Consider the following 13,001-nt stretch of genomic DNA (forward strand, 5'->3'; position numbering starts at 1 on the left):
TAGTGGCGTTCTGTTGTTTTCTTTGTTGGGCCTGTCCTGGAGTAGGTGACTTCTGGGTACTCTTCTGGCTCTGTCAATCTGTCTCTTCACTTCAGCAGGCGGGTACTGTAGTTGTAAGAATGCATGATAGAGATCTTGTAGGTGTTTGTCTCTGTCTGAGGGAATGGAGCAAATGCGGTTATATCATAGAGCTTGGCTGTAGACAATGGATCGTGTGGTATGATCTGGATGAAAGCTAGAGGCATGTAGGTAGGAATAGCGGTCAGTAGGTTTCCGATATAGGGTGGTGTTTATGTGACCATCGCTTATTAGCACCGTAGTGTCCAGGAAGTGGATCTCTTGTGTGGACTGGTCCAGGCTGAGGTTGATGGTGGGATGGAAATTGTTGAAATCATGGTGGAATTCCTCAAGGGCTTCTTTTCCATGGGTACAGATGATGAAGATGTCATCAATGTAACGCAAGTAGAGTAGGGGCATTAGGAGACGAGAGCTGAGGAAGCGTTGTTCTAAGTCAGCCATAAAAATGTTGGCATACTGTGGGGCCACGCAGGTACCCATCGCAGTGCCGCTGATTTGAAGGTATACATTGTCCCCAAATGTGAAATAGTTATGGGTGAGGACAAAGTCACAAAGGTCAGTCACCAGGTTAGCCATGACATTATTGGGGATACTGTTCCTGACAGCTATATATTCTAAGACACCTTTGACCACTTTCCTAGGTAAAGTAAGCTCTTGTACCATAATAACTGACAGTAAAATAAGGTTTTTCTAGAATTTACAAAAAACAAAACCCCAAAGCTTGGTTTGCAAGACATTATGTTCTATGGAGACAGCGTAAGAGGTTATTTTTTACAGCTACACCTAGAACTCCAAGAAGTCAAAGCTTGAACATCTGTGCAATTTGATTACTCTCTCAAAGCTTGAAATCCTTTGATGTCTGTTAGTTTTATTGCCTTCGTTGTCTGACAGGAAGGCTGAAATGACTGTAGTCAGCACCTTCCTGCTCATGTTTGAATCCCAGAAATAAAGTGTTTCAGTAAATAATTAATTATTGCTGAAAAAGGGCATGTGTGGTCTCAGTGGTCTCCTTTGGATAAAGGACTGAAAGTCTCTTTCATTTACTGCAATAAATAAGGTTAGTAAATTCTCACCTAGCTGGTGGAAGGAGCTTAATTACTTCCACCAAATAGGCCATGCTTTTAATACTTGCTCTCAGTATTCTAGCCCTCTGAGGAAGCAAATGTTGCCAACTCAGCGAACCGGGGCGTTTTATGGGACGGCAAAGATTCCTTTTTCACTGCCATGGGAAGAAAGGAAAAAAAACTAAACAGTCTGTGACCCTTTTCCCCTCCCAACTGTGTTAAACCCAGTAGCTTTGGGCCAGTTATAGATTCTTAAAAATAACTGGATTTTGAGTACATTGAAATTTCTTCAGGTAAACGGTGGGAGAGAAAAATTATATAGTGGGCAACAGAGTAACTCTTCAGTGGTGGCCTCTATACATTGGCGATGGAAGCTCCAGATGAAGCATCTTGTTTTATTTATAATTATTTCTATTTGCAGTGGTTTGCTTTAATTAAGAAAGAATCGGAAAACCATTTGAATATACTCCTAGCATTGGTATGCCTTGAAATGCTTTATTTTCAAGGATAGCTCAGTCTGGAAACATGGAATGTACAGCAAAACTGCCTGGAGGTTACTGAAACAATACGAGGTCCTGCTATATATAACGAATTGTCTATCATTATTGGTTACGCCTTCGCTGGTTTTATGACAGATGGGTTCAGCGTAACATGATATGGTGTGGCCATGCCCCTATAAGTAATTCCGTACCTCTGCAGAAGATGAAGACTTTCCAGAATAGCATATGTAGCGCTCGGGCTTTGCTCAGGCTCCTCTCACATTTCCAAGATCACACATCCTTTGGGAGTTTTTGCAGATCTTTTGAGGTTTTTTGCATTGTGGCTGATATAGCAGCAAAACAAATACGGTAGACACTCAGAGTTAGGAACACCACAGGAATGCAGGTCGTAACTCTGAAATCTTTGTAACGCTAAACAAAACATTTTGGTTTTTCTTTTAAAAGTTTACAACTGAACATTGACTTAATACAACTTTGAAACTTTAATAAGCAGAAGAAAAATGCTGTTTTTCACCATCTTAATTTAAATGAAACAAGGACAGAAACAGTGTCCTTATCTTTTCAAAAAAATTTGTTTTTAAGTTTTCCCTTTATTTTTTTAGTGGTTTACATTTAACACAGTACTGTACAATATTTGCTTTTTATTTTTTTGTCTCTGCTGCTGCCAGATTGCGTACTTCCAGTTCCAAATGAGGTATGTGATAGACCGGTTAGTTTGTAACTCTGGTGTTCATAACTCCGACGTTCTACTGTAGGAAGCTTCAGCTTTTGCATAGATTTTGGCCGCAGGTACAGATTTTGGCATGCATACGAGGTATATTGTTTCTTCCAAAGTATCAAGGCAGCTATCCTAGGATCTGCTGCCTGAGCCTGAAAGACCCAGCAAGCTTTATACAACTGATTTTCCTCTTAGGGAATTTTAAATGGTAGGATTATGATGGGCAAAAGTAGATTCCACTGCCAAGGACCCAATCTGGAAGTCCTTACTCACAACAAGCTCCCAGTTAAGTCTGAAATTAGCGTAAGTGGGCACCAGAAGTCCAATGCAAGTTGTGTGCAAGTAAGGAGTGGATGGTCAAGTCATAAGTTAGAATGCATGGATAAGTGAAGAAGGAAGGTAGAACAGGCTCACCACACTGTATAGAACAATGTTTTGAGTATAAATTGTTCAACAAACACACACCTTGCAAAAGAGTTGGTCTTTGTGGAGGGAACATGTCCGTGGCTCAATGGCAGAACAGATGTTCTCAATGGAGAACCGTAATGAGGCCTACCTCTTCTACCCTTAAATTAAACAAGATAAAAGCTAACACTCAATAAGAGATGAAGGATAAAGTTAGCACTTCAGGGCTTAGCAGAATGGAAAGCTGGCAGAGTTTGAGAAAGGCAGCTGAGCTTGTCAAACTGCAAATAAGCATTAGTTCCCTGTCATTATGTTTATGCTAGGAAATCCTGCAGGAATTTCTGAAGTGGGAAGATATTTCCATTATTGACTGAGCTGAAAGAAGGCAACAGAGCACACTGGAAATATTCATATTTCTAGGGTTACCATATGTCCATATTTTCCCAGACGTGTCCGGCTTTTTGGTTCTTAAATCGCCAACCAGGAGGAATTTTTAAAAAATATCTAAAAACGTCCAGGATTTTGCCATTATTAATTTTCCCCAAAGAAGAGTTGATCATTCAAGAAAGAGAGTGAATGTTGATCATTCAAGAGAGTGCCCGCTTTCCCCCCCCAGCTCCCAGCGCTTGGGCCGCGAAGCAGCTGGGGGAGGGGGAACGCGGCGCGTTCAGGGGAGGAGGCAGGGCTGTGGTGGGGATTTGGGGAAGGGGTGGAGTTGGGGTGGGGCTGTGGGCAAGGGGCGCAAGCAAATACCCCCCCACACTCCCCCCCATGGAGTGTCCTCTTTTTTGAATGTTCAAATATGGTAACCCTAATATTTCCCCATGGTCAGGAATCAGCTACTAGGTATCAGAGGGGGTAAACATGTTGAAGTTTAAGGGGTAAAATGTAAGGGTCAATAATCGTTAAACAGAACCTTACACTGATAAATTGAAATAGTTTGCTCTCAAGGGAGATTTATTGCTCTTTTGGCTGCATTCTTAGAGGTTGGCAACCAGTTCCCCATCACCACCATGTCTAAGAGCGCCATGGGATGGTGGGTCATATTTAATTCATTTTAAATTGAAGGTCAGAGAATAACATACCTTTTGCAGTGGTTAGTATTTCAAACATATTCCAACTCAGGCACAAACGCCACTCAATCATTCTGGTCACAGGGATGGTCCTAAAGATACGTTACTTGCCTTTTTTTTTTTAAAAAGCAAAGCAAAACTATGTAACACACTGCTTCAAGCAAGTTGAATTTTGCAAGGCTACTTTAATATATATTTTAATGAGTGTTAATTCGCTACAGACAAAGAGGACCACAGAAATTATTCCTACAGCAACAAAATGCTGTACAGAGAGCTGACATATACCCACAGTAACCTATTTTTCGTATAGTGGCAGAATTTCTTGCTGGGTAGTTACACAGAGAACTAAGTGTTCAAACTCGGCAGGGGGCAGCATACGTTGCAAAACTAAAAAAGGGGTACTGCCATTTGCCAGGAAGGCTGCATGCTGTTTAGAAGCCACAGGATGCAATTTTTGCTCTAAAAGGTGGCATCAGGTGGAGCAGGACGTCTCTGCCCTTCTGTCAGGGTATCATTGATGTAGTGCTCAATTTTAAATGCAGCCTTTAATCTCTGTGTTGCACAGTGAGCCTACGGCAAATATTTACAAGCAAATTGCTCCATGCTGTAGATTAGTGCCTGCAATGAGACATCTTTGCTAGTACTGTTTTAACCATTTTAGACAATCTGATCTGTGCTAAAAACAGTTTTCAGATGCAGCTATGCTGGGTTCTGTTGCAGTAATGTCATTACCGCTTTTAGCTACAGCAAGGAAAGCTCTCGAAACGGCTGAAAGAACAATTTCTCTTGAAGTCTTTGCCACTGGAGTGGGGCAGATGGTGCATGATCTTTAGCTCTTGATGAAACCATTTGGATCTGGCAAATGGAGATGTGAAATGTTCTCCCCTGACAGACATAATGCCTCTAAGGTAAGGATAAGAGATATGAATTGGCATCATCTTGATAGGAGTGGAGGAGTTACAAGAAAAGGCTCCCTTTATGGTCTATTCTGCTAATAACGATTACTAACTTTGTGCCCTCTATTAATTTCAGGTACAAATCACAGAATGCGTCTACTGGCTTTTTGAACACATGCAACATGTGCGCCCACAAATCACGTAGACCAAACATCTGCAGCCTATCATTGTTCCTGCAGTTGTACCTGCAAAACCAGGGACTATTTTTTGAAAATTTGGCCCACAGTCTACAGCAGGCATAAAACAGAATAGGAGATCACCATATGCGGATTGATACAGTAATGCAGGATTCCTGAAAATGCTCTCCAGTTCCATCATCCTGAGAGTCAGAGTAAAGCTCCACAACTCACAACTTTGCACATAGGACAGCTCTAGCCATGTTACACAGATGCAGACGTGTCCACTGCTAGCGACAAGGTCACTGAACAAATAGCCACTCGTAAAGACTATAAAGAAATGAAAGACTATGGGAAAAGGGATTACACTTAGACTAACTGTTTCACACAGATACGACAATGGCAAACTACAGTACATTGGATTTAGAAGAGGCAGGCAACGACCACATTTTCAGGGAGAAGGACCAATTCAATCATGCTTCTCATTCTTGGTAACTTTCAAAGGAAGCAGGATGGGAAAAGAAATTTAAGTCCACATGTCAAAGAGACAAAGCAGACAGGGTTGAGCGACTAAGAGGGCAGCACAAGTAGGTTTACAATGGCTGCAAGGCACACAACAACTGAACTCTCTAGGTTGAGTAATGTCAATTGTCTGTTAGCTAACAGACTAACTATATTTCACACTGTTCTGCCACCTTCCATCTCCAGAAGGATCTCAAAGTGACGGACCATCATTAATCTTCGTATTACCTTTGTGAAGGAGATAAGTGTGTACTGGTAGAGGCAAGAGTAGAATTCATAGCTCCTAACTCCCAGCCCTGTGCTTTAGCCACTAGATGACTTTTCAGCACAGAGACACGCTTAATATTCTCTACTGATATTGAAGAGCTCCATTGTGCCATATGCGACAAATGTTAGTTCTCCAAACTGTATTTGCTGTACACAGCCATCGAGGAGAGTGAAAGGCATATACAGTGAATATAAACAGCATTTACCATTTATTCCCTGCTGGTACATAGTGTCAGTCACTTACACTGGAGTCACCAAATAGAACTATATTCCGGCTATGCAAGTGTTGCTCACACTGATTATTTCTGAGCAGAGATCGACACTATTGGCATAGGAAAATGAGTTTCAGCTTGATTTTGGTTTCTTCTAATTCAATATCATTTTGTTTGGTGTAATTTGCTATAGTACTTGAAATGATATTTACAATTTGCTTCATCCCTAACACACATGAAAAGCCACAGAAATGTTTCAATTCACGTCGTTTTGTAGTTTTATTTTACTGACGTCACAGGAGCTTGTGAGGTTTAATAATCCCAAACCTAATTATAAAATTGGACAGATTTTTAATCTTAAAAGGGACTCTATCAGGTTAAAAAAAAAATCATATTGTTAACAAAACATACCCTTACCGGTATTATTTGTAACACACTAAAACTGAAATTTTTTGAAACTATTTCTTAAAAATATTTCTTCTGTTTTTTTCCACTTCTGATTTCATTGTCATGAAGAGCCAGTTTCACTTTTGTGTACCAGCCAAGTTTGCTTTTGGGTTCTAAGACACCTTCCCAACATTGCTGTGGTTGAACTGCAGACAGCATAGGGGAATGTGTAGTTACAAAACTGTTTCTATTGGAATTTTTTTTTTTGAAGTCACAAACAATGTTCCCTTGAATTTTTCACAGGCTGTGTGTGCAAAAAATTTCTTCTGTGCAAACGGTTGTGCTTCTGTGCAAATTTTTGTGCATGCAGTGTTTCACTGTGTGCGCGGGGTTTAGGATCTGTGTGTGTGTGCACGCACAGCTTAGAGGGAACAGTGGTCACAAGCACTTCTATCGGTGTTAGATTTTGTATGATGTTATTTTTATAAAACCTAGATCTGGGGCAAATTGCCCGAGACTGTGCCTCTTTAAATGGTAGATTGTAGGAAATGCTGCAGAATCTCCGTGTTCATCAACTTTTACGACAGTCACTGACATGATACACACATATATTATAAGGATTATCCTCCCTTCTCCTATTCCTCCTCTCTTCACTGTTAGATATCCTCATACTCTCACTTTGTGTCATGTCTACAATTAAACCATAAGCACTTTGGTACTGGGAACTAAGTCTTATTTGTTCTATAAAGCACCTGACAGACTCTGTTCACCGTATAAGTAATAAACAAGATGTAACGTTACTAAGAATCCTGATCTATTTCAATATCATGGCAAAGAACAGACACACCAAATCTGAGAAGGGAGAAAAGGGTAGCTAAAGAAGGCAGCCACCTTTCCAGATGGAAAAGTCAAAACCTAAACAAGAGAACCCAGGTGACTGATTTCTTGTACATTGTTTAAGATAGAATGGCCAACTATTACACTGTTCATCCCAAATGTGCTAGCTCAGCTTGCTAACAAAACTGGTACAATATACCCGAAAACAAAAATAAAATAATAATAATAATAATAATAATAATCTAATCCACAGCTCCCATTAGTATTAGTGAAAGCAAACGATTATAATTTGACATTTTGGTTAAAGGGCAACATTTTATTTATAGCATTGCTCACAATACAATTATTTGAAATGGGAGATAGACCCACCCTGATAGATTGGTTCAGTAAAAGAGACTGATTCATCCAAAGCAATTTGGTACAAGGTGTTTCACCATTAGCAATGGCATCCGCTCTAGACAAAAATGAATGAACCATACACACCAGAAGTTGAGGTGGTGACTAATCTTATCAAACTGCAATCCTAGCTAATTCTCCCATTTTCTAATCTACTAGTGAATGTCTTTTATTCTGTTTTTAAACAAGATTTTTAAATGCAGAGAATGAGTCTGCTCTGGGGTTTTGTTCAGAACCATCAATAGGAGCTATTATATCTTTCCTGTATTATAAATGCACTCGCATTAGCATCCTGATAAAAAATGACAGAAACAATGAAACATTATTGCAAATCTACAAAAGTGTGTATGCACCATAGTACCTAGAATCAAAATAAAACACTGCACTTTGGCTGTTCTTAGGAACCAGCAGTTTTGCTTGAAATAAACAAAATTATAATGTATTTCGCTCTAAAGGCTTTGGGATCCAAAGTGCTATCTTCTATAAACAGCAATAAGGAAGCAATGTAATTAATACAGGAAGATCATTTCAGATCAGGTATTATGGTAAGCTACTATTCCAGCTTCTTCCAACACCATTCCTTTAAATGGAATACTGGAATTAAATGAAGATCAATATGATTCAGTGTTCTTGCCTGGTCTTAAAAAGTGCCAGTCATAACTAGTACCGCAGTGTAACACTTGCCACTGAGGGCATCTCTTCCACAAACTAAGCAGAGGAACACCCTGAATCAGGCCACCAAATCTAATTTTACTGATGACGCCATTTTATTACTACTTCTGCTGCCATTTTAGTACTGTAGTTACCACATAATTTTCCAGAAAACTAAGATGTGTGCTCTCTCCCCTAGCATGAAACTATGCTCATATAATCTAGTGACAAGCACAATTTGTACTTTTTCATTTTTAATTGCCAGTAGGGCCATGTTCTTACATCTAAAGGGCAGGAAAGCTCAACTCACTGTTACCCCAGAGGACCACACCTCAATTCTCTGCACTGATGGGCTGGGTCAGAAGCCTTGAGAGATTGTTTGAACTGAGAAACCAGTCACTGGAAATCTGTCAGCATCAAAAGGACAGACTTATAAATGTAGGGGAACAGAGGGAGTGTGCAGCCACCATGTAGAAAGGCAGATTTCCCTCCAGGTTCCATTAAGAATCCTTAGACAAAACGGGCGTGCAAGGAAAAGGAAACAAGGCACAGAGGAGATAAGCACTCAATCTATTAATAATATCTGTGATGGTCTTACTCTGCATTATCATTAACGTGTCACCAGACACAAGAATTCACTGAAACTGCAGAGGGAAAACTAGTTTCTTCCGAAATATAGTTAGAATCCGAATGCTAACCTGACAATTTGATTAATAAAAGATAGACCACTCTTAGAGTATTACATGTCTCTCCTGGAACACTGTCAAGAGAAACAGTGTATTAGACGAACAGTCGGGTAATTAACACTTAAACAATCCCCTCCATGCCATTTCCCACATTTAATGTAATCCTTCCTTCGTTCTTAGCCCCTGCCACTCACTACCTCTGCTATAGAGACTGTATTCTTCTGTGATGAGCTGCCTGTTTCATTCTAGCATACAAACCCTACCGCTTCTGTGAGATACATGGGTGTCTGCAGCTTTTTAGAAACTGATCACATTACAGATTGATATTTGCATACATATTCTTCCACAGTTTTAGGAATATTAAAAAAAGTTACATCTTAAAATTAAACTAAACATTTTATGTAAAATCTAATGGAAAGATTTGTATTCTCTCCCCCTCTTGCCCCTTTATCTAGCTAGCTCAACGCTTTGAGCTTGACACACTTTCCGTTCTCAAACCAAATCATATGCAAGGATTCTAAATACCATGCTCTCAACGTGTTACCACATTTACCTGTTTCCTGCACAATCCTTGGGAGTACTAGTAACCTTTCTTCTTGAATAAAAAAGGTAGAAGCGAGAGCCTTCCACCATCTAGGCATATTTTAAACGCCCATTGCTTGTGCACAGCAACGCCCATTGACAGAGGGACAACGCCTGGTTCAGAGAGACCTCGAAATACTGCCAGCATTGTAAATATGATAACCAAGTTAAAGCAGGATGCCAATTCAGAATCAGAGCACAGACAGGTTTAGTTATTGAAGCACTTTCACAATGATATTTACTGCAACATTTTTACAGTCATTTGAAAACCTTAACCAAACCACCCCACGTGCAAAAGAAAACCTTACAAAAGTAAAATCCACTTTATTTTGCTCGCTCACCAATGAGCTGGATAAAACTACAAAAAAAAAAAAAGAGGTGAGGTTATATTGATTTCAGTTTCAAGAACTACAAGCGTTCTCTAGCACAATTTGTACAAAACTGGGTTTTGAAACAATCAACAGTTCTGAAGTTATGCACTCTTAAATAAGCATTTAGGAAACATTAGCAAAATCATCCAGACAAGTCAGAAAATAAACCTGGACCGGGTTTGTCCATTATTCCAAAATATTTTAAATCAGAGATAATTGGTTAACACTAAGTGATTCCAACATGGCAACATTTCCCCTGGAAAATACAGAAATCCTTTTTCCATAGTGGAAACAAAGCTATTTTGAGGAAGAATATTAAAATATATTATGATATCTTTAAATACTAAATTTAAAGATCTCGTAGCCTTTAAAAATTATGTTTTTCTACCATATTACCAATATTTTCCATAAGCTAATCATTTAAATTACTTATGATTAATTGCTGATCATTACAATAAAAAAATACAGAAGTCAGTAAGAATATGCCTGTTAGAATGATACAATTATTATTTGAATGGTTATATTTACAATACGTGGTGAAAAAAGCCATATCTTTAATAATTTCCTACTGCAGTCAATGATATATTTTAATGAAAATGTTATTTATTTTCTGATCTACTTTACCTATGTATAGTATATGCCTGTGGTTTAAACTTTTTATACTTAGACCATTACACTAGTCTGGTAAGTACACGCTGTAGACAAAAGGCTTCCATTTTTCTCCTGACTGTACTCCACCCTTGCTAAGGAACTCTCCTGATCTACAAGCATTATTTGTGTGTTACATTAACAAGGCACATGAGCTTTAGGACTTTAATGCAAACAATATGCCAACTCCGGTTGCTGCCAGTAGATTTCAGACAGAGTTCTATTATAGCAGAGCTAGTGCTAATTGTTAAAAACAGTGCCTTCAATATCTTCCATACATTAATTTACAAAGCTCAGTTGAACTCTGGCTCCCACCCACTTCAGACAAAGGAAAATAATTTGCAACACTGTACCAACTGCAAGGATAATTGAGCCATCTCCCACACAGGGTCAGTGGTGATGGCTTCCTCCATCTTTTCACACATGCAAACGATACATTTCATTGTCTTTATCTGAGGAGTTAATTTCTTGCTCTACTGTTTCTGGGGTGAGACTTCCTTAAAACAGGTCATCTTGCTTAGACAGACAACTTTTTGGTCAAGCTGTCAGTCCTTCAACATTTCTCTCTGCAGAACAGGTCACACATTTTGCACTTAACAACAGAAAGGGTGCAGGACATGTCATGTTATACACCTTGATACTCAGAGACGAATCTCTAAAGTGGACTAATTCTTCTCTATTGCCTTTACTTCATAAGCACAGTTGTGGTCCCAACATGGCACATTTGATTAATCCACTTTTCACCATAAAGGATGAATACAGCCTAAGCAAGGAAAAGCAACACTTTCTTTTCCCATTCCAAAGACAGGCAGAGTTGCTAATTAGCATGCAGTTTGAGAGTCTGTGGATTTTAGAGTAACAATCAGCTGACACTCACCTAACTAATCCAGGCCCCTAAGATATATATATATACACACATATAATATATAAATTTTTATTCCCTGAGTGGTTTATATTCCAATGATTTGGAAGTTTAGCTCTGTTCTCACACACCCTATTACCTGAAGGGAACGGGTGAATCTAAAATTGAGAGAATCTATGTTAGTTTCTTTATGTGCTTAGTTAAATTACTAGCAAAAAGACAATATTGCCAAGTATATTACTTGGCTACTGAAAATGGGAAATACTTTGTATTAGAGCCTCTTTAAATTATTGTAATTTCTATGCCAGATTTGAAACCCTTCCCCAAAATAAGGTTTAATGTGTCTTCTGAATAAATCACTAGTTCATTTGTAGAAACACAGGCGACCTAGCAAAATCTCCGTAACTGGTGTGTGTGTGTGTGTGTGTGTGTGTGTGTACACACACACACACACACACACACACACCAGTGATAACTTAGAAAGCCATATTATAAACAGTGTCTTATCTTTTTTAAAATACTTCGGTAGATGTTTCATATCGTAGGTGAGAAAAACAGGAATAAACACATGTAAAAAGTTAAACTACTATATTTCTAATTAAATTCAAACAAAAGCTACAATGTCAAAGAGAATCTTTTAAAAGGCAACAATTAAGATCCAAAAGCCGACACCACACTGCCCCACCCTAGAGCTGTTCTAAAGGATACTATAAGACGAGAAAGGTATAGAGCTTAAGGTTTCTCTTTGATTAGAAGGCTATTCCTCTGAAATGATCCACCTGGTCACAATTCCTCACCTACAAAATTTAAACAAACTATGGGAATATCCACAAGAAAAATTATGATACGAAACCTTAAAAAACAACTGTCAGCCTATTTAACAGTAAGCTTTTACCTTAATTTTTCTATACATTTTACATATAGACAATCCTACCTGTGGATCACAGAACCGAGGAGTTACCAACCTGTTAACACTGGCTGTGGCTGCAATACTTCAAATGCCTAAAATTTGGGCTTATACAGCCGTCTCTTTCTGTATTAACGCTCAAGTTTTTTCATCTTTAAAAAAAAAAACTGCAAGTCCTGAAATGGCTGAGACAGTGAAGAGTCCAGCAAGACAATGAGAAAGCAGCTGCCTCAACTGCTGTACACCACTGCCCATAAAGCATCTATATAATTTTCCAGTGGTGCTTTATTCAAATTCTAAGGAAAGCATCAGTCTGAAACCAGTAACTGATGAGAGTAGCAGTTTATAGGTTACAGAAGGATATTTTATTGTTAATGGACTGTACCATGTAAGATTTAAAAAGGGGGAGGGATAATATCCGGGCAAGGGGAAAGATTCTACTGTGTTTTTTTCCCCAAGCCACTGCAATTACTCTGATGTGAATTTTTGATGACTTCCGACATCTTGCATGGTTAATAATCGTTTCAGCTGTCATGTTTAGACTAGGAAAAAGCATTTGCTGCATTGTGATGCAGTGCCGTGGCCACAGATTGTAACACCAGTTGTGAAGCTATTCCCTTAACTGAGCAGCATGAATTTGCACATACCATGAGGCTGAAAAAAGTGGTAGTTAGATTTTATACAGAGAGCTTCTGCCATTTTAGACTTGCAGAATATGTTGAAACAACATATTTTGTTCATTTAATTTAACAGTGTATTAACT

General features: G+C 38.8%; 1 protein-coding gene across 6 annotated transcripts in view; it reads right to left on the reverse strand.

The window, feature by feature from the left end:
* NUP93 (nucleoporin 93) overlaps window positions 1–13,001 on the reverse strand; it is a 127,814-nt gene that overhangs the window by 57,585 nt on the left and 57,228 nt on the right. The window contains exon 1 of one of the 6 annotated variants that reach the window (XM_038368054.2): window positions 12,297–12,528. The exons of the other annotated variants lie outside the window; for them this stretch is intronic. The gene's annotated coding sequence lies outside the window, so the exon portion shown is untranslated. Of the gene's footprint in view, window positions 1–12,296; window positions 12,529–13,001 lie in introns of those variants that run through there. 6 annotated transcript variants of the gene reach the window in all.

This window comes from Dermochelys coriacea, chromosome 12 (genome assembly GCF_009764565.3).
Source record: "Dermochelys coriacea isolate rDerCor1 chromosome 12, rDerCor1.pri.v4, whole genome shotgun sequence".
NCBI classification, from domain to species: Eukaryota; Metazoa; Chordata; order Testudines; family Dermochelyidae; genus Dermochelys; species Dermochelys coriacea.